Here is a 25,524-nt window from a genome sequence, read left to right as displayed (position 1 = left end):
TTTGGTATGCGGTTTGGTATTTAATTTTGGTAATGCTGTTTTGGTATTTCTTTACATTTTGATATTTTCCCAAGCCTGTAGCATTTAGGAATGGTGTCTGGCCGCAATGAACAGATATCCAACTATAGTTTAGGCTTAAAGAAGTAAATAGCACAATAATTTTATCTGGGCTTATTCGTTCACGTAAGGGAATTCCAGATGTAGAATGTTTGGAGCTGGTACAGTGGTTCCACAGACCATCAGGGACCCAGGTTCTCCTCATCAAGGTCACAGATGGTTTCCAGTGCTCTAGCCATAACACTACCTTCCAGCCTAGAGAGAGGGAACTGGAAGAGGTTCTTTTAGCTTTTTCTCATGTTAAACATGTGCATTTCTTTACCCTTCTGGTTGCAAGCTTATCCAGGGTCCAGTTGGTCCTTTTTTTTTTTTTTAATTCAGTGAGGAAGGAAGGCAGAGAGAGAGAGAGACTCCCTCATGCTCCTCGGCAAGCCCACTAGGGCGTGATGCTCTATCCATCTGGATGTTGCTTCATTGCTGGGCAACTGAGCTCTTCCCAGTGCCTGAGGCAGAGGCCATGGAGCCATCCTCAGTGCCTGAGGCCAACTCACTCCAGTAGAGTAATGGCTGCAGGAGGGGAAGAGAGAGAAAGAGAGAGAGAAAGAGAGAGAGAGAGAGAGGCGAAGCGAGAGGGGAAGGGGTGGAGAAGCAAGTGGTTCCTTCTCTTGTGTGGCCTGACTGGGAATCCAACCTGGGACATCTACACCCCGGGCTGACGCTCTACCACTTAGCCAACTGGCCAGGGCCTTCAGCTGGTCTTTATCCTTCAATGTGTGTGACTATTTTCTGCAGACAGGAGATAGCCAGGCTTTCACTTAGAGCCTGCTTATTTACAGGTTAAGCATGACATGAATAAGTTTGTGCCTCTTACGTTTATTTGAAAATTGGAAGCATCAAAATGTTGGAGAGGAGGGATAGCTAAAGGCTGACAAATGAAGACACTGACCACTGATACTTGACAATGAAACTTCTTCACAGAAAAAAATCCAGATGACAGCCCAAGGCCATCCAGTGTAGGGGCAGACAACTCAGTGTGACTTTGGTGCCTGTGGCATCTTGATTATGTAATTCCACTCCGATGCTTGGCTTGCCAGTAACAAAATAATTTCTGTACCTCTTTCCTTCCTACTAGATTGTGTTCTTCTGTGGGGAGAAGCGTGGTGGCTTTTCCACTTCTATCCAGTGTGCTATGTATATACCCACGTGAATTGTGCACTCTTCGTCGGCTTTCCAAGAAGACCCAATAAAGTGAAATGTGATTGGAGTCTTTGGGGAACCTGAATGTTAGGCCTGCCAGATAAAATCGAGATACCTATTTAATTTTGAATTTCAGATAAATAATTATTAAAAAAATTTTTTTAGTATAAGAATGTCCCAAATAGTGCACGGAATATACTTATACTAAAAATGTATTATTTACTGCTTGTCTGAAATTCCAGGTTAACTACACATTCTAATGTCTGGCAATCCTACTTGGACCATATGTGTGTCAGAAGAAGGCCCTGATTACCTCTCAGCCTGATGTAGTTGGTGGGATAGAATTGATTTTAATGATGAAACACGCTCTGTCTTGGCACAAGGGTACAAAATTTGTTGATATAATTTTGCTCTGAGTGTGGGACTTCTGATGCTCTCCTGAAGCAAGAGAAATAAGTTTTTCTGCCCTGCCTGGGTAGCTCAGTTGGTTAGAAGCCCATAATCCTGATATGCCAACGTTGTAGGTTCAATCCCCAGTCTGGGCACATACAAGAGTCAACCAATGGATGCCTAAATGAGTGGAACAGCAGGTCAATGTGTCTTTCTCTTTCTTTCTCCTTCTCTCTCTACAATCAATAAAAGTTTTTTGTTTTTTTTTTTCAGAGCTTGCTAATAAGAACAGTCGTCAATACAGTAGCACTTAGAGACATCTCCTGGCTAGGGTTTTGTGAGATCGAGGGGTGATGTGAGGTTTGTGTTTCCTTATTTCCTTGGCCCATCCCTTGCCTATTTATTTTTATTATTTTTATTTTTTGTATTTTTCTGAAGTTGGAAATGGGGAGGCAGTCAGACAGTCTCCCGCATGTGCCCAACTTGGATCTACCCGGCATGCCCACCAGGGAGCAATGCTATGCCCATCTGGGGCGTCGCTCTATTGCAACCAGAGCCATTCTAATGCCCGAGGCAGAGGCTACAGAGCCATCCTCAGCGCCTGGGCCAACTTTGCTTCAATGGAGCCTTGGCTGCGAGAGGGAAAGAGAGAGAGAGAGAGAAAGGAGAGGGGGAGGGGTGGAGAAGCAGATGGGCACCTCTCCTGTGTGCCCTGGCTGGGAATCGAACCCGGGACTCCCGCACGCCAGGCTGACGCTCTACCACATCCCTTGCCTATTTAGAGAATTAAAAAAAAAAGAGTTGTGTTCCTTTTTTCTTTAATATCTATTTATGCATTTGAATGTAGAGTTAGGATGGAAAAGTTCAAGTTTATGGGTCACAAAGAAAACCCGTATGATGTGAGCACAGTAGGCCAATGGTGATAGTTCTGTAAGTCAGTAGTTTTCAAAGTGTGGTCCCTGGACCAGCAGCATCAGTATTGCCTGGGAATTTATTAGACCTATTGAATCCTGAACTCCTAAGTGTTGGGCCTAGTGATCTGTTCTTAACAATCCTGAAGGTGATTCTGATACATAATGATGTTTGAGAACCATTGCTCTAAATCATGGGCAGGCAACCCTTTTTTGTAAAGAAACAGAGAAGTAAATATTTTAGGTTTAGGGGCCATAGGGTCTGCGATTGTAGGGTGCAAGCAGCCACAGTGTGTTAAAGAATGGGTGTGGCTGTGTTATAAAGTAAATAAGGCATTATAGTCACAAAAATGAGGAGTTGGGCCAGATGTGTCTCTTCTGAATAGTTTATGACCCCTGAAAAAACTAAGACTCCTTCAAAGTAGTTAGACTTGCTTGTCACTTGTCTCTTCTCTTTATTGGTAGATGTGAAATGCTCCTAAAAAGCCAAATTATCACAAGTAGTTAATGCCACAAGGAAGAAAGAAAATACAACAGCTGCCTGGGTCTGCTGTAGTCAGAGAAGTGTCCCTCTCAAGGGGCCCAGTGACTGGAGTGTTTTGGTCCATCTATAGTCTTTCCTCGTTTCCAAATGGAATGCTTGTTAATGAGACCATTCGGACTGCTCTCACTAGGAACTTATTCCTGTTTATCTCATGTTAACTGGCACTTGCATTTGATTTCTCTAGTGCATTCACTCTCCATTTGTTCTAAGAGACTAGGTCTCACATTCGCTCTTCAACCTCTAATGCAACCTCCTTCCTCACTCTCGGCTGGGTAGCCTTGCTTCCTTTTTTGAGAAAATACAGGCAAGAGAAGAGAACTTCTGCAGGCTGCCATTACTACGTTTCCAATCTACTCATTCCTGTCCCCAAATATTCCATCCATCCTCTTGTCACTGTGGGTGAACTGCTATCACCTCTACCCAGAATAAACCTCCACTTCTGCACTAGCTCTCACCTCCATGTACCCACTCGAGAACATTACTTTAACCATTGTCTCTCTGCCTTCGCTGTCCCTGTTGCCCTCCTCCCATCTGGGTCAGTTCCTCAGTGTGAGCCTGCTGTAATTTCTCCCATGTCATCTCTTTGATGGTACTCTGCCTCCCTTGATATCAAATTCTCTGAAAGGGTTGTCTGTACAGTCTTTCCTCAATTCCTTCCATCTTGAACTCACACCTATTAGGTTTTCATCTCTATCTCTTCCCTGAAACAACTTGACAATGTCATATTGACCTCCAAGCTGGTTAATTCCATAGTCAATGTTTGCTGTTCATCTTACTAGGCTTTCAGCAGCACTGACCCACTTTTCACTGCCTCCTTTAATTTCTGGGACAGCACTGTCTCAGTTCTTGTCTTACCTTCCCAGATGCTCCTCATCTGCCTCATCTCCTGCTTCCTCCTCTCTCCCACCCCTAAACGTTGAAATTCTTTAAGGCTCAGTCTTTGGAACTTTCTCCATGTATTCCTTTGCTGATCTCATCTAATTTTATGCTTTAAATAGCATCTTTATGCAGAGCTATCTCACATCTATATCTCTAGCGTGGATATATTCATGTCAAACACCCGTCTTCCTTCTCAACATCGCTACATGGATGTCTAATAGGTATCAGAAACTAAAAATGACCAAAACCAAACTCCAGGTTTTTCCTACCAACCTACCAAACCCATTCACCCTGTAGTGTTCCCTAACTGAATCAGTGACAACACTGCCTTTAGAGTTGTAATGAAACCTTTGGTCCATCTGTTGTCTTTTCTTGTTTGCAACTGGAATTCTTAACCTTTCTCTCACATTTGTAGGATGGATATCAATGATATTTGATTAATTTGAGCTTATCTAGTTTTTACCCTGTTTCTGTTGTCCTTTTGTAAAGTTGAGAAAGTCCTGATTTACTATGCAATACCAGAATATACTTGAGTGAAACTGACCCAGAAGTTTGAAGGAAAGATAAGTTATTTTTATTTCAAAGTTAAATTACTGGCAGCATTTAACAACTGTTCCTTCCTTCTCTCTCTCCCTCCCTCTCTCTCTCTCTCTCTCTTTCTCTGTCTGTCTGTCTCTCTCTCTCTCACACACACACATCCCAGTCTGGAAAGAAATATCCAGATTTATAATAAGGTCTCAAACTGTCAATAATGAGCTGTTATTATGATGTGGTAAGTTACACATTTATGGGTTTTTAATTGACCAAAACACTTTGATGAGAACACACTTGCTGAGTGCGTGTGCCTGAGCATTGGACTGGAGTGCACATGTGCTGGAGTGACTTTACTTGATTGTAGAATTTCACATGAACAGACATGTGCAGCCTCAATTGAAAAAAAAAAACAACTAAGCAAAACACATCGAGCTTCTTAATCAACGAATGACATATTTAGAAAACATTTAAATACACACAGAGATATGGCCTGGGAGAAGTTTTATTACTGAGGGTTGTGCAGAAACCTTAAAACCACAAGACATCGTATTGGCAGTATTCAGTGTGTTAAAATCTGGACAGTTACACAGCAGTTGTTCATTTAAAAAAAGCTTTTAAAAACAGTTAAACTGTTCTAACTTACTGTTTTTCTTATTCTTTCTTTTCTTTTCTTTTTTTTTTACAGAGACAGAGAGAGAGAGAGAGCCAGAGAGAGGGATAGATAGGGGCAGACAGGAATGGAGAGAGATGAGAAGCATCAATCATCAGTTATTTGTTGCAACACCTTAGTTGTTCATTCACTTCTTTCTCATATGTGCTTGACCGTGGGCCTTCAGCAGACCTTCAGCAAACTGAGTAACCCCTTGCTGGAGCCAGCGACCTTGGGTTCAAGCTGGTGAGCTTTGCTCAAACCAGATGAGCCCGCACTCAAGCTGGCGACCTCTGGGTCTCGAACCTGGGTCCTCCACATCCCAGTCCGACGCTCTATTTATTGCGCCCCTGCCTGGTCAGGCTATTCTTTTTCTTAACACTCTTTTTAAAAATGGCAAACATTTATTTTAGGCAGGTTCTACATGAATAAAATCTAGTGAGCAGTAGGCACCAGGCTAGTGAACTTGGTTGTTGTTCCCAAAGGGCCATTAGGGATGACTCCAAAAATAGCTTCTAAGCACACAGTAGACACTTGATTAATGAATATTAAATGTTGAATGAAAACAGAGGAGGTCAGGAGGGAGGCAACATGTAGTGACCTCTTCACAAAAGTAAAACCTTGCTTCACCTTTCCTTCCTGCCTGTATGATGTGGTTTTGACCCTGAACCGTAGAGTCAGACTAGCTGGATTCCATGTGTGGCACCATCACTTACCAGCTGGTAACCTTGGCCAAGTAACAGAACTTCCCTGTGCCTCAATTCTTTATCTTTAAAATCCGTAAAAAGTACCTATCTGACAAGAATTTATTGAGGGTTACATGAATGAATATGTTAAATAATTAGAATAGTACCTGTTCTAAGTGCAATAAAAACGTTTGTCATTATTATTATTCTGAGAGGTGACACTTTTCAGAGCAGCCTAGTTAACAAAGACCATAGGATGTTGAGCTGCGAACAAAAGCTTTTCTGTTCCTTCTGAACTGTAGCATTTTGAGGGGCTTGGGACACTTCTCAGGACAACAACCACACCCAGACAAATGGTACAGGAGTGAGGACACATCTTTCTGTTATTGTGGATAATCAAGGGGGTGGTGACCTGGGCGTCTTTGATTCCCACTTCTCCGGAGTTTCTGTCGTCTGTTTTTTTGCTGCTGCCTCTGGGGCACACCCACGTGCGGTGGGTTGGAGAAGTGCTGACTTAGGGTTATTTTTGTAGAAGGGAGTGGAATCTTCTTCATGGGGCTGGATTCCCCTTGAGAAACCCTGTTGCTGTCTTGTGCAGCCAGGTCAGACCCATGGGAAGAGCTGGACAAAGCAACCCTCGCCTCTTCTGGGACAGAAAAGACGCTCAGAAACCCAGGTGTTCCCTATGTAGGTGAAGAATAATACCCGGTCTCCTGAGGCAGCCCTCCCTGTCTCTTCCCTCATCTTGGACTCTACCTCCCCAGCCTCACGTCTCCCTTGTCCAGCTTGTGTTTTAGTCAAGGGGGAGTTACTCTACTTCCAACATGTACTCTAAACCCTTTTTGCCTTCAGTAATTTAAAAAATGATAACAATTGGCCTTGCTGGACAGCTCGGTTGGTGAGAGCATCATCCCAAAGTGCAGAGGTTGCTGGTTGGATCCCTGGTCAGGGCTATGCAGAAACTATTCCTCTCTCTCTCTCTCTCTCTCTCCCCCCCTTCCGCTCTGTCTAAAATCAATAAATAAAAATTCAAACAATCTTAAAAAAAACCTGATAACGATTATTATTTTAACCTAGCAATTATTACTACTAATATGTATAGATACCTGGAAGGTGCCAGGCACATGTAATAGCATGCCATTTCGTCTGATTATTTACATTTTTATGGATATGCAGAGGCAACTGGTGTATTAAACTTGACCTGAGCCTAAGGTCGCTTAGCTTGTGAATGTAAAGCTGGGCACCAAAGTGTGACCGTGACTTCACATCTCATGCTCTTAGCTCACAGCTGTCAATGCTTCCATGAGGGCCTAAGACCTGTAGGAATCCTACTTTGTTCACTCTCTCGGCTTTGATGAAATCATTGGAACCTGCCAGAGGTAGATTTTTCAAAAACTGTGTTTTTATTATACAATTATTCAACATAAATTTAGAGGATTATCCAATATAGAGTTAACATAACCATCTGGACTAAACCGTCCTATTAATTCCTTTCTCTCTCTCTCCTTCTCTCTCCTGGAGTAGGTATAAAGGGCACACATTGTACCTCAACTCCCAGGTGGGTGCTGCCACGCCCATGGTCTCCTTGGAGGCGTGGTGGGCTCTCGCGCCCTGGTGCTGCCGAGGCTGTTGTGGTGGAACAGATTCATATTGGAGAGAGGCTCAGAGCCTCTGGTGGTATCTGGATCTGTAGGCAGAAGGGCAGAGTCTGCCCCGCAATGGGGCCGGTGCCAGCAAGCATGACAGCCCGGGCCCTTATATTCTGTCTCTTTCTGTGACTGGTTTCTTTCAGGCTTTGCTCTGATTGACTCTGCGAATGAATGAACCCCAATGTGCTCACTCTAGATACGGTTAGTGTCTATGCTGGCTCTGTTCTTGCCACCCACCTGGCTGTGCAAATTAGGCTGATGCAGAAGAGCCGTGGGGGGGCCCTCATTGGAAGCAAGAAGCCCCTGTGTTAGTATTAATACAGGGCTGTTGCAGAAGTGGAACTTATAATCATAACTCATAGGTTCATACTCCACCCCAGCTCCTGCCATATGCACACTATTTGCTCTACCTGAAATGCCACTGCTCTGTCCTCCCAACACTGTTCTAACATTCACCTGGCACATTCATACTGAGTCTCTGCTCTGTACCAGATGCAGCCCCAGGTGAGGATACAATGATGAGAACAAAACAGACACAGCCGCCGCCACCACGGGTTGACATCTAGCGGGGGAGGCAATAAAATAATCGCACCACTAAAATATAGCTTCCACAAAGCGTGAGCCACAGAGAGGAACTGCTTGACCCTGGGGTTTCAACTCTGTTTGGAAGGTCAGACAGGCAGGAGGGCATTCCTGAGGGTGAGGTGTTCCAGGCGAGGTCTGGAGGGGGAGGAGCTCTCCCTCAGTGAAGAGTGAAGCGATGCGCTCTAGGCAGAGGGCACAGGGAAAGATTGACCTGTTGCAATTCTACCCATTCTTTATTTTTCCTTTTCTTTTTTATTCAGTGAGAAAAGGGGAGGCAGAGAGACAGACTCCCGCATGTGCCCTGACCAGGATCCACCTAGCAAGCCCACTAGGGGGGATGCTATGCCCATCTGGGGTGTTGCTCTGTTGCTCAGCAACTTAGCTCTTCTTAGTGCCTAAAGTGGATGCCATGGAGTCATCCTCAGCAACTGGGGCCAACTCACTCCACTGAGCCATGGCTGCAGGAGGGGAAAAGAGGAAGAGAGAGAGAGAGAGAGAGAGAGAGAGAGAGAGAAAGAGAAGGGAGGGGGGAAGGGTGGAGAAGCCGATGGTCTCTTCTCCTGTGTGCTCTGACCATGAATCAAACCTGGGACTTCCACATGCTGGGCTGATGCTCTACCACAGAGCCAACCAGCCAGGGCCTCTACCCATTCTTAAAGCCAGGTCACAATCACTGTTCAGATGGTGAGCCCTGATCTGTGTTCTTTAGCACTGGGTTTCTTAGGATGTATGATGCACCCCAGCTCCTGTGAGACACTTCTTTAAGGATGAAGGTCCTCACTTGAGTGTCTGGAATGGGCCATGAACTACCCTCTGTTACACCACCTTCATGCCGTGGGGCTGCCCAGGTGCTGCCTGAGCTCTGCTTCCCCACTGAGTCACAGCCTGGGGTGGTGGGGTAGAGGGGGCAAGGTAGGAGGGAACTCGACTATATAGCCCCTGGCTCTGCAGACTTCTGCCTTGGTTGTTACATGATGGGCAAGATCTCGCAAGCTGGTGGAGAGAAGCAGGGCTGGCCTGACCACAGTGAGCCTGGGCCTTCTCAGGACACGAGGCTCACAGCCTGCACTGTTTTACATCTTGACTTACTCACTGTGAAATTCAGAGTGATGATTTCTTCTCTATTCTGGGCCACGTTTCCCTGTAGACAGAGGAGACATCAATTCATTCAACAAATACTTATCGCACATCCCTGATGTGTCATGTTCCGAGTCCCTGGGCCCTGTGTCTCGGGGTCTCAGAGGTAACAGGCTCTGTCCCATATCTTTGGGGACTCTCACCCTGGTGATGAGGCCAGCCCACCTTCCCTTCTCTAAACTGGTCTGTGAGAGGGGTGAATGAAACCCCGTATCTGTGCAGGGCTTTGCATTCTGGGGAGGGAGGGGGCTGACATAAACCCCAGGAGAGTCTCATTAGTTTTCTGTTTCCAACCCAAGAGCGCTCTCAGGGGCTGGGCCGAGGCCTTTGCCTGGGTGGTCTCACTGCATCCAGCTGGAGAACGGACTGATGCTTCTCATGTGTTTCTTTTCTTTTACAAAATGGCTTAGAGGGTCTTGAAGCCTCTAGTGCTTTGTGGTAGCAACCAGAAACAGCAGGCTAAGCGTCAAGATGGGGATGGGGGACAAAGGGAAGGAGGCCCCTCCTCCTCCCTGTGCCCCCCACGGTGCTCCTGGTGAATTAGGCTGGCTGTGGTCATGGTTTGCCTGTCCTGGGCACACTGCTTTAATCTTCCCCAACCTCTTACCTCTCTGAGCCAGAGATCTGTTGCAGAATCAGGCAGTGCCTCAGCTCACAGCAGTGGGCTTCGTTTTCCATTCACTCATTGAAGAGGCAGTTCAGTTGTCATGATGCAGAGACCAGGCGCAGAGTGGGACCACCTGGGTGAGGCCTGTGTCGTCCTGGTCTAGTAACGTGATCCCCAGAGCTTTCTCGTTGGTAAGATACAACTGCGAGCTGGGCAGATAGACTGAAAACCATACCCAATGTCCTTTGCACAGGGCCTGGCACAAAGTCAGCGAGCTCAGTAAACGGGTAGACATAGCTGCTTCTCTTACTCTTCCTGTCATGCTTCCAGGGTGTTCTGTGCATCATCACGTGCTCAGGCTCAGTGTGTGCGGCTGCCTGAAGTGCTGCACTGTGGCTCAGGGTTCACTGAGCCCTTCCTGCTCCAGGAACTGGCTCACCTGGGGAAAGTCGTGGCCCAGGCTAACCTCCTGCTGTGCCCGCATTGCTGTTGGGTGTAATGCATACTCTACACATTGATGCTCAAAGTGTGGTCTACTGGCCAGCTTCACTGGCATCACCTAGGGGCTTATTAGAAATGCAGCATCGCCTGACCTGTGGTGGCACAGTGGATAAAGCATCGACCTGGAAATGCTGAGGTCGCTGGTTCGAAACCCTGGGCTTGCCTGGTCAAGGCACATATAGGAGTTGATGCTTCCAGCTCCTCCCCCCTTCTCTCTCTCTGTCTCTGTCTCTCCCTCTCTCTCTCCTCTCTAAAAATGAATAAATAAAATAAAAATTAAAAAAAAAAAAAAGAAATGCAGCATCCCAGGCCCCCTCCAGACTGACTGAGTGAGAATCTGCATGTTATCACGGTCCATAGATGATTCGTGTGCACCTTAACGTTTGGGAAGCCTGCTTGACATAGTATCCACTCGTGAGGATAGCGCCCTCACTCTAGTTTTGGTGCAGGTGGGGAGAGAGTACATATGGGCGGAGGGGGGAGGGAGTAAGCAGAGGAGATAACTGAAAACCAAGAGAACTTGATCTGTGACTTTTTGCCTCCCATCGGTTGTCACACCGAACTTCGTTGACCTGCTGACTGACTCTCTCCTCTCTCAGGTGGACTCTTGGGTCAGGGCAGGGCCATCATTATCATACGTCTTCGGTATCAGCTCACTGCCTGGCTCGCAGTAGAACTCAATAAATAACTGAGGAAATAGAGCAGACCGTTTCCATGTACCTGTGAGTTTCCTCTCGCTGGTTCTGCACCTGGGTGCAGAGAGGGGCGGGGATGGCAGGAGTGCATGGGGTGACTTGTTGTAGACATGAAGGAGTGAGAGACTTGCTGGTTCTCCTTTGATCTCTCTGGGTTTTCCTTCTCAGTTTCCTTGGCTGCCTCCTTCCATTTGCCTGCTCTCAGTGTGGCGTTGCTCACGTCTTGGTCCTCGACCCTCTGTCTCCAGCTGTACTCACTCCCCCAGAGGATATCGAGTCCTGTGGCTTCACGTGTATATCTCCAGCCGTTACCTCTACGCTCCCGTGACAGGTGCTCAGTGCACATCCTCATTTAGGTGTTTTCCTGGTTGGGTTCCCTGTTGCAAACAGAACTTGAGACAGGCATTCTAGTGCATGGGGTGTATTGAGGGCATTCTCTCCAGGGAAAGGGGTTGAGGGAAGCGGGACAGGGCGGTAGGGCAGGAGAAGAGGCTAAACGAGGATGTGGCGCTGCTCCCCTACACGTGGAAACTAAGAGTCAAACTCACAGAACCAGAGAGAACGGTGGTTATCAGAGGCTGGGTTGGGGAAGTGGGGAGATGTTGGTCACAGGGTACAAACTTCTGGTTGTAAGAGGAGTAAGTTATGGGGATCTAACCTACAGAATGATGACTAAAATTGTAACCAGAAAAAATGACCGACTGGTCCAGCTGCCGTGAAAGTCAATTACGTGACACACATGCTAATGAGAAGGAAAGAGGTTTATTCAAGTGCCAGCAACCTGAAAAGATGGGGGAGACTCCTGTCCTCAGACGCCTATGTTACTCCTCTGGTTCAGGCGGGGGTTTGTTTAAGGAGGGAAAAGGAGGGGGAATGAACAAAAATAGAACAAAGTAATTTAAAGAAGGGGGGTGATAGTTCTTTGCTAAGGGGGGGGTCTGTGTGCCAGCTGGTCCAGTCTGTTATTGAAGGTCAGTAACTCCTGGGAGCCAGCCTATCTGAAGGGCAGAGTTTGTTCCCTTGATTGTCACAGGAACTGAAGCTTGTAAGTAACTTATAAACTAGGGTTTTTGTTCTACATAGCAGGTTTCCACATATTCCCGTAGTCAGGTTGCCCTGTTGGCCTTGAGCGAGAATCGGAATCGTAAGCCTCAGTGTGATGGGAGCAGTGGGAGGAGGAGGAGGCTGAGGTGCACGTGTCTCCTGCTTATGCTTATTCTTCTTGCTCAGTTGTTAACCCTTGATGTATGTCAGCAGGAGGGGAACGGGCCTTTTAACTGTAACGAGAGCTTGGCCAGGGGTGAAAACACAGGATTGATTATGTACTGTTGCTTTATCACAGAATTCATAACTGTGATCACTAAACTAGTTATATTAAATTGTGGTTAAAAGAACAACAAACTGAATTTAACATTTTGCAGAAATTCTTTTGGTTAAGAAATTCTTTTTTTTCTCTTTTTTAAGAAATTCTTAAGCTCACTTTCTTAGTTAGCTCTATTTTATGGCTAGTCAGATGAATATCAGTAAACCGGTAATACAGCATATTTATTCCCGGTTACAACTCCCTATCAGTCTGGCTCCATTGCTGTGGAGCTATTGATGTTTTCCAGATTTCCTAGGGGAGTGGAAGACTTGGGCCTACAGTAAAACAGAATTTTGTGAGTTAAAAGTAGGCTTACTTTCCAAAGGCATTTGTCAGGCGGAAATGCATTTGCCTATACAAGAAGAGCAGGTTATACCATGACTTTATGGACACACTGTATATTCATGTTGGCTTGTATTTGCATAAAGAAATACTAGAAGGATATATTAGAAACTAATAACACTGGATATGAAAGAGATGGATCACACAGTAAAAGAGGAGGGTGGAAGAAAGACTTCTTGATAAACATCTTTTTAATTTTTTTAATTGGCTTGATCTTTCTGAACCATGTGACGATGTTATAGACTCAAGTCTTTTTAATTAAAGGAAATTAAAAATTTACCTCGGATCTAAAATGTTTCAGGTAAATAAAAACAGGTAAAATGAAGACAGGAGAGTTAGTTCCAATTAAAAATCCTTCCAAGTGTGGCCTGGAATCCCTGTGGTATCCGTGAGAATAAACCTGTAAGCCAGCTCCAGTGCCTGGGTCCTCCAGGTCTTTTTCTCCCTTTTCTTTTTCAAGTGAGAGGAGGGAAGACAGAGAGACAGACACCCACATGTGCTCCCAACTGGGATCCGCCTGGCAACCCTCATCTGGGGCCCAGTGCTCTGCCCATCTGGGACCATACTCACAATCGAGCTATTTTTTTTTTAAATTTATTTATTTATTACAGAGACAGAGAGTGAGTCAGAGAGAGGGATAGACAGGGACGAAGAGAGATGAGAAGCATCAATCATTAGTTTTTCATTGCATGTTGCAACACCTTAGTTGTTCATTGATTGCTTTCTCATATGTGCCTTGACCACGGGCCTTCAGCAGACCGAGTAGCCCCTTGTTGGAGCCAGCGACCTTGGGTTCAAGCTGGTGGACTTTTGCTCAAACCAGATGAGCCTGCGCTCAAGCTGGCGACCTCGGGGTCTCGAACCTGGGTCCTTTGCATCCCAGTCTGACGCTCTATCCACTGCGCCACCGCCTGGTCAGGCACAACCGAGCTATTTTTTAGCACCTGAGGCTCCATGCAGCTATCCTCAGCGCTTGGGGCCAATGTGCTCAGATCAATCGAGCCATGACTGTGGAAGAAGAAGAGAGGAAGAGAGAGGGAGAGAGAGAAAAGGGGAAGCAGAAGGGTAGAGAAGCAGATGGCCCCTTCTGTGTACCCTGATTGGGAATCAAACCTGGGACAACCACATGCTGGGCCAACGCTCTGCCGTGGAGCCAACTGGCCAGGGCCCAGATCTTTAGTGAAACCTCATTTCCCGGTTGAATGGATGCAGAGGCTCATTGTTTCTTTTGCTGGAAGGAAAGCAGGTAGCAGCAATCTGATAGAGCCTTCTTATCTGCAGTTTAGATGTCCTGGTGATGCCATCAGGTGTTTAGGTAACTTCTGTATGACTTACATAGCATTAGTCACCAAGGTTGTTCAAGCTGTTGTGATAATTTTTTAAAGTTCACGTCATGCTCTTTAGCTGTAGTTTGCCGTGGCAAAGCTCAGAAAAGTGTTTTAGTTTTCAGTAATTTCAAGTTAAAGGATAAGAGAAAAATTAAACATTGGTTCTGAGGGTTGTAACCAAAATATTCAAGAAAACTAGAAAAATTCAGGATCTAGTCTAGAGTCTGCTATTCACAGCTGTGTATTATATATTCTATTGAAACGTAGTTTCCCCCCTAAATTCAGTCTCCTTTAAATTGAAGATAGTCAAATCAAGACTCCTACTGCATTAAGTCCCGTTTCAATTTGGCCTGGTTATTTGTATAAACACAACAAGAATAGTAATTGATGATATAGGCTCTTTCAAAACTGCTTTGCTGGAATTTTATAAGGAATCCTTAGATTGAGCCTTAATTAGCCCTTCCAGGCGAAGAAGCCAAGCCCTTCTGTTCCCATTAGCTTTTGCTGTCAGTACCTATAGGTCTTCAAGTCCTTGAGGTCCCCAGTGATGTTTTGAGATTATTTTCTTGCCATTTTTCAGGAAAGCAACCTTCTTCCCTTACCTGGACAGACTGCCACGAATCACGTGATCAAGCAAGGTACTAGGTTATTTCTGCACCAATGGGTTTTTACCAGCTTCAAAAGTCAATCTCAATTTCTTAAGGCTTTCTGGTGACAGTCAGAGTCCAGGCATGTCTTTTTCAGACATGTCATTCCAGTCAGAGTCTGGGTTAATAAAACCATAATTGGAAACAGGCATAATGTATCCTATTATAAAGAGAGCAGTTTCTTACTGGATTTGTGCAAACAAGTATATTACTATGACAATAATACTTGCTCATTAAAAGTTACCAGCTTCTGGCGGGATCAAGCAGGGAAAAAAATATAAATGTCCCAATATTGCTTATAAAGGTATCATTTATCATATTGCTCTAAGGAAAAAATGTTTCCTTACCTCTGGAAAACAAAAAGATTTAAAAGTCAACAATATTTTGAACAGTCAGAAAAATAATTACTATTTTTTAGCTCATGCAGTCACATACAACCAACTTTGTTTATCCTGATTATTTGTCATTATTTCCACGAGTTCTGTTATTTCTCAGCGTTCTATACATCTTCATCCGGTTTAAAGGTATGACCTGGACATTTATTCTTGGACATCCATATTTTAGAATAATAGCCCTTTCGATGGATCTTCCTGAAGATGTAATATATTTGCTAGAAGTACATTAGACCAAAACAATGACTGCCTCTAAATGACAAAGGGAAAAGCGTTCAATGACCTGGTTATAGACTTGATGACAATGCAGTTGACAAAGGAATTTGCTTTTCTGTAACAACATTTTAAGATAACCATTAAAATTGTAAATGAAAGTATATCAGAATCTTGTAGACTCTTGGAGATTTTCACAGAATTTCCAGAATATTTACTTTAATAAATAATATGTATACAAATAGAATATTGTGATTTATTATTATTATATTTTGGCAAAGCTTCCCATGTAATTTCAAGTATATTAAATAGGCCTAATTAGTCCAGAATTTCTCTTTGATTAGGAGAGAGAACAAATCCTTGATATTCCAGGGGCCATTGGAATAACCTGAATTCTTTTCTCAGTTAAGAAAAAGGCTCCTAATGAACAATGTGAACTGCAGAGTGGAATAGAGGCAGAGGCGGGATCAAAGGGACCAGAGGGGAAGGGGATGAGAGGACGGGATCAGAGAAGGGAAAGAGATTAGTGAAATTATATATACATAACAGCGTTATAGAGAGCAGAAAGGTAGATCCTGGAGGGAAGGGGAGAAGGCACTGGGGGAAGGGAGGAAGGGGGGGTGTCGGGGGAACAGGGGGGTGGGGGGGAGATATATTTGGGGAGACACTTGAATCTATGTAAACACAATAAATTAAAATCAATAAACAATTTAAAAAAAGAAAAAAAAAGAAAAAGGCTCCTAAAATTTAAACACTGGGAAGATTGGAGAAAGGCCTTTTGTTTAATCTGGTAACTCCTTCTGAGACAGTTGCCTGACTCCTTTTGAACAACTTTGTATTTAGAACTGAATAAGTGGCTCCAGTATTGATTAAGAAATCAATCAATTTGTCCCCCACTGTCCATCATACCTGGGGAGTGTCTGTGGGCCTTTCCATTTGCTGTCCGAGTCACCACTTAGCTCCACCAGCTATCTACGTTCCTTTCCTTTCCTTTTCTTTCATTTCTATTTTCACTTTCCTTTTAGCACAATTCTTCTTCCGGTGTCCTTCTTCCCTGTAATATTTATGTCCCTTTCTTTTATTTGCCTTTCTCACCTTTATTCACTTCCTTAATTCTTTCTCTTTTTGCTTTTTTCTTCTGCACAAACCTCCTGCAAGTTGCACAGACCTTCCACGACTTACACATACCTCCTCCTGAAACTTTCCAGTCCCCTTTGGTTGGCCTTTTCTCCCTTCTTTTCCAAGTGAGAGGAGGAGAGATAGAGAGATTCCCACATGTGCCCCATCTAGGATCCACCTGGCAACCCCTGTCTAGAGCCAATACTGTGCCCATCTGGGGCCATGCTCACAACCAAACTATTTTTAGCACCTGAGGTGGAGGATCCACAGAGCCATCCTTAGTGCCTGGGGCTGATAAACTTGAACCAACTGAGCCATGGCTGTGGGAGAGAAAGAAAGAGAGAAAGAGAGATCTAGGAGAGGGAGGGGTGGAGAAGCAGATGGTCGGTTTTCCTGTGTGCCCTGACCAGGAATCAAACCTGGGACATGCACACGCCGGGCCAACCCTCTACCACTGAGCCATCCAGGTGGGGTTACTTGGCCTTTTTAAACTTCTTCAGAAATAACTATTTTAAAACAGTGCTTTCTTAATATTGCCCTTTAAAAATGTATCTTTCTATCTTATAATTTCATTACTAAAACCATATAGTTTTTTCCAATTTAATTAGAATTCTCAGAAACCTTAACCTTCAGTGACAACCAAAAGTGAGTAATCAGCATTCTTTAGATGGATACTTTTATATCACATTTCATAACTTTAAGAAACAGGTTCTTTCACTGGCAAACACACTCATCGTTTAAAAAGACATAACAGAGATAACAAGAACCTTTTGTAAACCCAGGCAAAACAAATACATATTTTTCGGTTAATGACTTTAAAAGACTAACTAAACTGAAACCAGTAGTAATACTGAATGCTTTCCCAGTCCACCTGATCCTAAAAAAATCATTTGGGATACTTTTATATTTTACCATATAAATAAATAGATTAATAGTTGTAGAGAAGTCAAGATTTTTCCTTTTGTCTTTGACAACTTTTCAAGGAGGCTGGAGAGGAGGGCGGGGAGGTATCAGGGATGGGCAACTTGGAGTCACTTGGGTTTTAAAAGTGGCATTTTCCCCCCCTTTCATATGAAGGGCAGGCTAATTGCCTTTTTCACTCTCACAGCCTGTAGAAGGTTTGGGGTGGTATTAATTCCCCAGTTGTTCCTGGTAGCAGCTCCTCGACCTCCAGAAGAAAGATTTAAAGTGTTTTAAAAGACATTATTTTCCCCTTTTTTCCTTCAGAGTTTTGCTGACTGAGAGGGGAGGAAGAGCTTTCTCCCCCTCTTTAAATCATCAATTTATTTTCTTTCTGAGTAGAATCTTTATTATGGAACAACATGAAAGTTTGTATATAAGAGCTCTTATCCTATTTACCAGACCCTTGGCAAAGCAACTTTAACTGTAGAACAGTAGGTTAATACAAAGACCCATTCAGGGACCATCCTTTCCCCAGATCAACTATATACATAAGCCAGGTGGTATTATAATAAAAAAACAAACATTTTCTTCTTTGTCATTAGCTTGTAGCCATAGGCAGGCCCATCAGCCAAAATGTGGCCGAGGGGGCTGCCCATGGGGATGGACAGTGCTGCTCCCATGGTTACCAGCCCAAGGACAGAACCAGTGAAATGGAAAGGATGTGATTCTTACAAGCCAGTACTTACAGAGTATATACAATCAGAACAGTCCATAGCTTACAAAATATATATACAAAAGAGTATTCAAAACAAACAGAACAGTATTTACACCTGGGAGTTCAGAAGTCCAGAGCACTCCAGACGTCCAGAAAAGTGAGTGCTTACAGATCTTCATGCAGGGGGCTGGGATTCTGTGTCACAAAGCCTTGCCCCTTGCCGGATGGCGCTGATTGATTCCTTATGGAGTCCCAGATGGTTCAGAAGAGCCCCAGATGGTGGGGCAGAGGGCTTCTGGTCATGCACACCAGGGACTTACCCAGCAGAGCCTGTCAGCTCCCCAGAGTTAGTGCTGACGGACAGACAGACAAACAACCGACTTCACCTGCGGAGGCACTGGGTGACTTACCCTGAGGCCTGTTTCCGTTCACCAGCCAGGCAGAGCAGGGGACTAACTAGCAGCACCAGGAGAGTGAAGCACAGTCCTCAACTAAAATCACTTGGCTGCTGCTAGGGACTCCCAAAGTCCCTCATGGGGTCGGTCAGCTATAGGCAGCCTGGGGAACCAGGGTGGGGGGCTCCCTTGTGCTCCTGGCTGGCTCACCAAAACTGTAACCAGAAAAAATGACCTGCAGGCCCGGCTGCCTGTTGCCATGAAAACATAGTTATTGTATACTTGAAAGTTGCTAAGAGTGTAGATCTTGTTTTCTTACCATGCAGATAGAGTAACTGTGTGAGATGATGGGCGTGATAATTAACTTGATTGTATAATCATTTCACAATGTATACATGTATCAAAATATCATGTTGTGTACCTTAGATATATACAACTTTTGTCAGTCACACTTCAGTGAAGCTGGGGAAGAGGAAAGGACATGGTTCTAGGTAATGTCTGGCCTTGGCCTGATCTACTGGGTGGGCTGGGAAGGCTGCACATAACCTCCCTGGTGTGCCCTGTTGGGGTGCTGCCTTCCTCAGGGCAGTTCTGTAGGAAGGACCTGCAGCGCCTTCAGCGACTGGTGGGTGGATGCACGGCCTGAATAAAGGATCTGTGTGGGGTGCCAACAGCAGCTACCTGTGATGTCCAATAAGCGTCTAGAATGTAATGAGCCTCAAATTGCTCTTCCCTTGCCAACCTTGTCCTCCCCGGACTTCCCTGTCTCAGTAAACGGCACCACCGCTCACCCATTTTCTCAAGACAAGGATCTGGAGATCGCTCTTGGTCCTTTATTTCCCCCTCAACCACCCACATCTGGTCCATTAGCAAAGTTTGTTGAGTCTACCTCCAAACTATCCAATCAGCATTGGCTTCTCTCTCCTCTTAAATCATCCTACTTAAAACAGCTTGCAGAACCTCAGTAACCCCACTTTAGGTCTCCCTGCTTATTTTCTCATCCTTTTTTACACAGCAGCTGGGGTAAACCTCTCTTAAAAAGATTTATTTTTTTTTGAGTAGTTTTAGGTTTGCAGCAAAATTGAAAGGAAGGTACAAAGATTTCCCATATACTCCTTGCCCCTACACTTATACAACCTCCTCCATTATCAGTATCCCCCACCAGAATGCTGCATTTGTTATAGTTGATGAACCTATATAGGTTTCATTCTATGGGTTTTGACAAATATATAATAACATTTATCAATATCATTATGGCATCATATAGAGTGTTTTCATGGCCCTAAAACTTGTCTGCACTCTTTCATTCCCCACCCCTACCCCACTGACCTTTTTTCTATCTCTAGAATTTTGCCTTTTCCAGGATTTTATATAATTGGAATCATACCATACGTCACCCTTTCAGATTGGGTTCTTTCACTTAGTCATATGTATTTAAGCTTCCTTCATGTCTTTTCATGACTTAATAGCTTATTTCTTTTTAGTGCTGAATAATATTCCATTGCCTGGATGTACCACAGTTTATTTATACATTCACCTACTAAGGGACACCTTGGTTGCTTCCAAAATTTGGCAATTTTGAATAAAGCTGATATAAACATCTGTGTACAGGTTTTTATGTAGACATAAGTTTTCATTTCCTATGGCTAAATACCAAGGAGTGCAACTGCCAGATCATATGGTAAGAGTATGTCTAGTTTTGTAAGAAACAGCCAAACTGTCTTTCAAAGTGGCCGTACCATTTTGCATTCCCACCAGAAATGAATGAGAGTTCCTATTGTCCCATATCCTCATCAGCACATGGTATTGTCAGTGCTGTGAGTTCTGGCCATTCTAATAGGCATGTCGTGATATTTCATTGTAGTTTGTGTGTGTGTGTGTGTGTGTGTAACAGAGACAGAGAGAGACAGAGATAAGGACAGACAGGAATGGAAAGAGATGAGAAGCACCAATTCTTCATTGCACACCTTAGTTGCTTATTGATTGCTTTATGAGCCTGTGCTCAAGCTGGTGACTTCGGGGTTTTGAACCTGGGTCCTCCGTGTCCCAATCCGACACTCTATCCACTGTGCCACTGCCTGGTCAGGTTCCTTGTAGTTTTAATTTGCATTTCCCTGATGACATATGATGTGGAACATCTTTTGATGTGCTTATTTGCTATCGGGGTATCTTCTCTGGTGAGGTGTCTCTTAAGGTCTTTGGCTCATTTTTTAATGGGTTATTTGTTTTCTCATTAGAGATGAATCTTTTTAAAAAGTATATATCAAATTACATCATTCTTTTGTGAAAACCCTTCAGTGCCTTCTTATGGTGCTTAGGATGAAGTTTAAGCTCTCAGCCTGGCCTGTATTGCATCCTCCATAATCTGACCTCTGCCCCTCCGCCATACTCTCCGACCTCCTGCATCAGGTAGGATGTGGTAAGGTAGGTAAGGTAGGACATGACTCCATGTTTATGTGTCTTTCTCCTCCTCCACTAGACTGGGAGGCTTTTGAGGGAAGAGCCATGGTTTTCCCATGATTTTGTGTTGGCAGCTCATTCTTGACATTGAATTCTATGCTCAAATGTCATATCCCTCCTCCCCCATCTTTCCTTGACACATGGTCTAGTCATTTGCTGTGCCACCACCCTGTTTTATTTTCTTCAGAACAAACATCACTATCTGAAGCCATTTGTCCATTTATTTGTGCACTTGCCTGGCCCAGCCCAGGAAGAGGCAAAGCCCAGGAGAGCAGGGCCACGTGTTTCCCTTTCAGGGCTGAATCCCCAGCACTAAGAAAGTGCCGGGCACATAGTAGGCTCAAAGGGGTGTTGACTGAATGACTGAACACTGGGAGGAGTAAACATGAGGGCTGCCAGCTTTCAGGAACCTTTAGGGGCCCGTTTAAGGTCAGGCAGCTCTATCCAGAAAGTTCACTGTAGGTTAGAAGTTGTTCTTTTTCCAACTTTCTTCTTATCAAAATAAGCAGAGCAGGAAATAGACCCAGCTTCCTGCTCATACCTCAGACTACCGGGAAGAAAAGATGAATCTGGAAAAATCTGAGCACATACTGGAGTGGTGTCCTGGCTCTTCCCAGCTGAAGATGCTCCTCCCTGGAGACTTTCTCAGCTCCCCACGAGGGGCTCCTCTCAGAACCCTCCGGCACTGAGGCCTGTGCAGCTGGTAATATCAGTCTTTAATATTTCTTTTCATCTTCTGACTTGGTATTACCAAACCCCCAACACATTCCGGAACTTGCATGTCCAGGGAACAAACACAAGTGAACTATGCTCTCTTGGACAACAACTCTGTGGAAGAGCAAGAAGCAGGATTTTTTTGGGGAGAGTTTTAGGACAGTCATGAAGTTAGGCCAGCCAGGCCTCTCAAGTGGGTTCTGAGGAGAAGTTTTGGAAGGAAAAGGTTCAGTCCTAGCGCTCATCGGCTCCCCATAGAAGTGAAGTTGGACCTTAGTGTTTGATTCCATGCCAGGGGCTGGAGAGACTGGACCGTCCTCCCATCAAGCTTCAGGGCAGGCCGTGTGCCGGGCGGACTGCTGGTCTGGGGAAATAAAAGCAGGGGTGGGAAAGTGCAGCAACAGGGCTGGCTCGAGGGCCTGGGCAGTGGGTGCAGGACAGAGCTGGATTCCTTCTCTTATTGTTTCTCCCGCTTGTGGCCCCAGTCCTCGAGGCTCTGCAGAGGATGAATGGCCTTTTCTTCAGAAGCCAGCACCTCTGACCAGACCTGCCAGACGGTGCCCAAACCAACTTCCTCTCTTGATACTTTCTACTCCCCGCAGGGGAACCGTGGGGACCATGCTTGCCCTGCCATCGTTGTTGCTCCTTGATCAGAATGATACTTTGGCACCCAACATTCTTGGCTGCTGAACGGTGGAAAGTATGTTGGAGTAAGCAGACCTCATTAGAGCTGTGTTCTAGCACTTCTTCCGTGGTGACCTCCACCTCTCTGCACCTTGGCTGAGCTCTGCCCAGCATAGCTCACAGGGTGCTATGAGAACCCGAATGTGGTTACGATCATGGCGACGATGGCTAACATTCCCCAAGAACCCAACCCGTGCCAGGCACAATGCTACATCCTTCATTGTCCTTCACTTCAATTATAACATCTATGGGTGATGGTTCTATTATCATGCTCGTTTTACAGCTGGGGGAACTGAAGCAAAGATAAGTTCAACAACATGTCCAAGGCCACAGACTAAAGTGAAGGGTTGAACCCATGCATTTATTTCTCCTGACCAATTGAGATCATTTATGCAGAACGTGCTCTATAAAGCATGGGCCAACCGCCAGCCGGTTCAGTATCACACATTGGAGGAGGCTTCAGAGGGTCCAGGCCCGGGGTCTGGTTTGGGAGGTCATTGACATCTGAGCACTTGCGGTGTGTATGCTGGGACCCACACATGCCAAACAGGAAGGGCTTTGCAACTGCTTGAGAATGTGAGGGGGTTGGCAGCACGGGGAACTGGATCTCCGTGGAATGGTAAGAGGAAACCTCCCACCCAGGCCAGAAAACCTCAGAGGAGATGCAGGGTTGCCTGGGGTGAGGCCACTCTCCAGCCGTTCCTTGGTTTTCTGGAGGGAGGCTTGAAGGACCTGGTCCTCTTTCCCTGCCCACATCTGAACCAAGTCCTTGGCAGGATTCTCAAGCCACCTCAGCCAGACGGAATGGAGCCGAATTCCCTTCTGTCCCGTAATGTGCAGCGGAGAGGAAAGCAGAACGGGAAGAACAGGTGGGGGTCAGTGTGGAGAAGGAGAAGGGGTGACAGGGAACTGGGCACGGCGGCAAGGGGGACTGCTGGGCTTGATGCAGTGGCATTCCTGCCGGAGAAGAGATGCCCTGAACGAGTCCAGGAAGCTCAGACCTGAGGCCCAGATGGGAGAAGGGACCTGCCCGAGGCTTGGAGGAGGCCGTGTACCTGTGGATGTTTGTGGCTGACACCCAGGGTGGGGAGCGGGAGGGTGGACAGACCTCTAGTAGGCCTCCTCCTGCAGAAAGCAGGCGGGCTTCCTGGGCTGTGCTCGTGTGCAGCTCCCATTTAGTTCAGGATTTGCCTTGTCTGTATCAGAGATGGTTTTTCTTGGCAAATCGCAACTTTTTCAGAAAGCAAAAATGTAATCTCCTCACAGTCCGGGTCAGCAACATCCCGTTTGTTTATGCAGGCTCCAGTGTGTTGGAGGCCGGGCCCGAGCCAGCCGGGGGCGAGGGTCCGGCCCAGCCCACACAGCCTCGTGGCTGGGTGTGCGGACTCCAGCGTGGCTCCAGCTCTGGGTCCTTCTGGTCCTTGGCGTGTGTAGCGTGCATGTGTGCCTTGGGCCTCCTATGTGCTCTACATTGGGGTGCTCTTCTGTGGGCCCTTTTCCTGCTGCCTGGGACCTTTATTTCAGAGTGCAAGGGAGAGAAGAACCCACCTCACATAACAATTCAGGAGAAAATCTAGACTAATCCATTTTGCACAATTAATGTGTTAAGTCTGGATATAGTTACTAGTATTACATATTTTCAGAGACCAAATAGTTAAATCATACATAGCTGTGCTTCCTATGCCTAGGTTTGTTCTCATTGTTCACCTTTATCATAAATTCAGTTTTGGTCTGAGGGCTGTAGAGTGGTCCTAATAAACATTACTACCATTTATCGTTTGCCATGGATTGTGCTGAAGTGCTTTGTATGCACCATCTCGCCAGAACTTACAACAAATCCATGGAATGGGCATTATTCTTATTTTACAGATGAAGAAGCATCTCAGAGAGGTTAAGTGACCTGTCCAAGGTCACACAGCAAGTAAGTGGTGGAGATGGGATTTGAAAACCTGGTCTGTCTGAGTCTAAAGCCCACATTCTTAAACATTGCTCTACACTGGCCAAAGAGATGCCCGAAAACGGAGTGCCTTCCAGGACATTGGGGTGCATGTTTTAAAGATGTGCTCTAGGAGCATCGGAGAGTTAATCCCGGACACAGGGTATTGAATCTTGGAGCCTTTAAAAATCTGAGTCCCCAGAGGAGATGGGAGAGAGGGATGTGCTTTCCAGGGGAAAAGTCCAAGTCAATAAAAAGCATCTTGGGTCTTGAATAAACACAGGTGGAACTTCTTAGTAGTAATTGAGAGTTTGGTCAGATGCTGTGGGGCTTGTTTCTCCATGTGGACATGGAGGAAGGCAGGCCCGGGGGCATCGGGCTGGTGGCGGAGAAGGAGAAAGAGGAAGCCTCTTCCTGGTTCCTGGGCTAGGCAAAGGACAGTCTCTTCTGGAGGTTAAGTAAGGTCTGGTGCAGAACTCAATGGGGGCCCACTCAGCAACTCCCTGAAGGAGGTGGGTGCTGGCCGGGGCATGTCCCAGCCCCTGGGAGAGCAGCCTGACCCTCACGTCCATCTTAGAGACTGGGCTGCAGCAGCTCGATGTGCTTCTGCTGCCTGCTTCAGAGTCGTTACTGCCTCTGTCCCATCCTTGCCTCCAACCCCGCCCCTTGTCTTCTAGTGACTGACACTCCCGACGGGCCCCTGTCCATCTCTGCACGTCTCCATCTGGGTTAGAATGACTGCACAGTGGGTCCCCTGAGTCAGCTGCTGCACCCCTCCATTCCAGAGGTCCACCTGACACTTGCCTTGTACCAAAAACATTTCTGAGGACAGATGGATGTGTGTTTGGGAGGAGGGTCAGGGGATACAAGTCCTCTTGTGAAACATTAGTTTAAGTAGCCTGAACCAAACTGCAGCTTTAGGGAGGTGTCTTTTTCCTTTGGCAGCTGACCGGGTACGGAGTAACACCACCCAGCTACTTCTGAACGCTTCTCCTGGGCAGGAGCCACCCCCCAGCTCCTGGGCTGGAGTTTGGAGGGTCCGAGTTGTGAGGAGGGGCACTGGGGACACTAAGGAATGGGTCAGGGAGCCAGAGCTGCTGGCCTCTGGGGCTGGGCCTTGGAAAAGCGCCCTCATCAGGGAGGACCCGGAGAGCCCGTCCCAAGAGGAGCCTGGCTGGCGAGAGAACACTCCGAAGCTTGCTCCCTGGTGAGGACACTCACCCAGGGCCTGAAGCAGCCCTTGGCCTGAAGCAGGGAATGCAGGAAGTGACCTAATTACATCACATTTACTG

At 45.8% G+C, this 25,524-nt stretch overlaps 1 protein-coding gene across 3 annotated transcripts in view; it reads left to right on the top strand.

The window, feature by feature from the left end:
- SMOC1 (SPARC related modular calcium binding 1) overlaps positions 1–25,524 on the top strand; it is a 156,911-nt gene that overhangs the window by 28,118 nt on the left and 103,269 nt on the right. The window lies entirely within an intron of this gene.

This window comes from Saccopteryx bilineata, chromosome 4 (genome assembly GCF_036850765.1).
Source record: "Saccopteryx bilineata isolate mSacBil1 chromosome 4, mSacBil1_pri_phased_curated, whole genome shotgun sequence".
Classification (NCBI taxonomy): domain Eukaryota; kingdom Metazoa; phylum Chordata; class Mammalia; order Chiroptera; family Emballonuridae; genus Saccopteryx; species Saccopteryx bilineata.
This window is presented reverse-complemented; position numbering and strand designations above follow the sequence as displayed.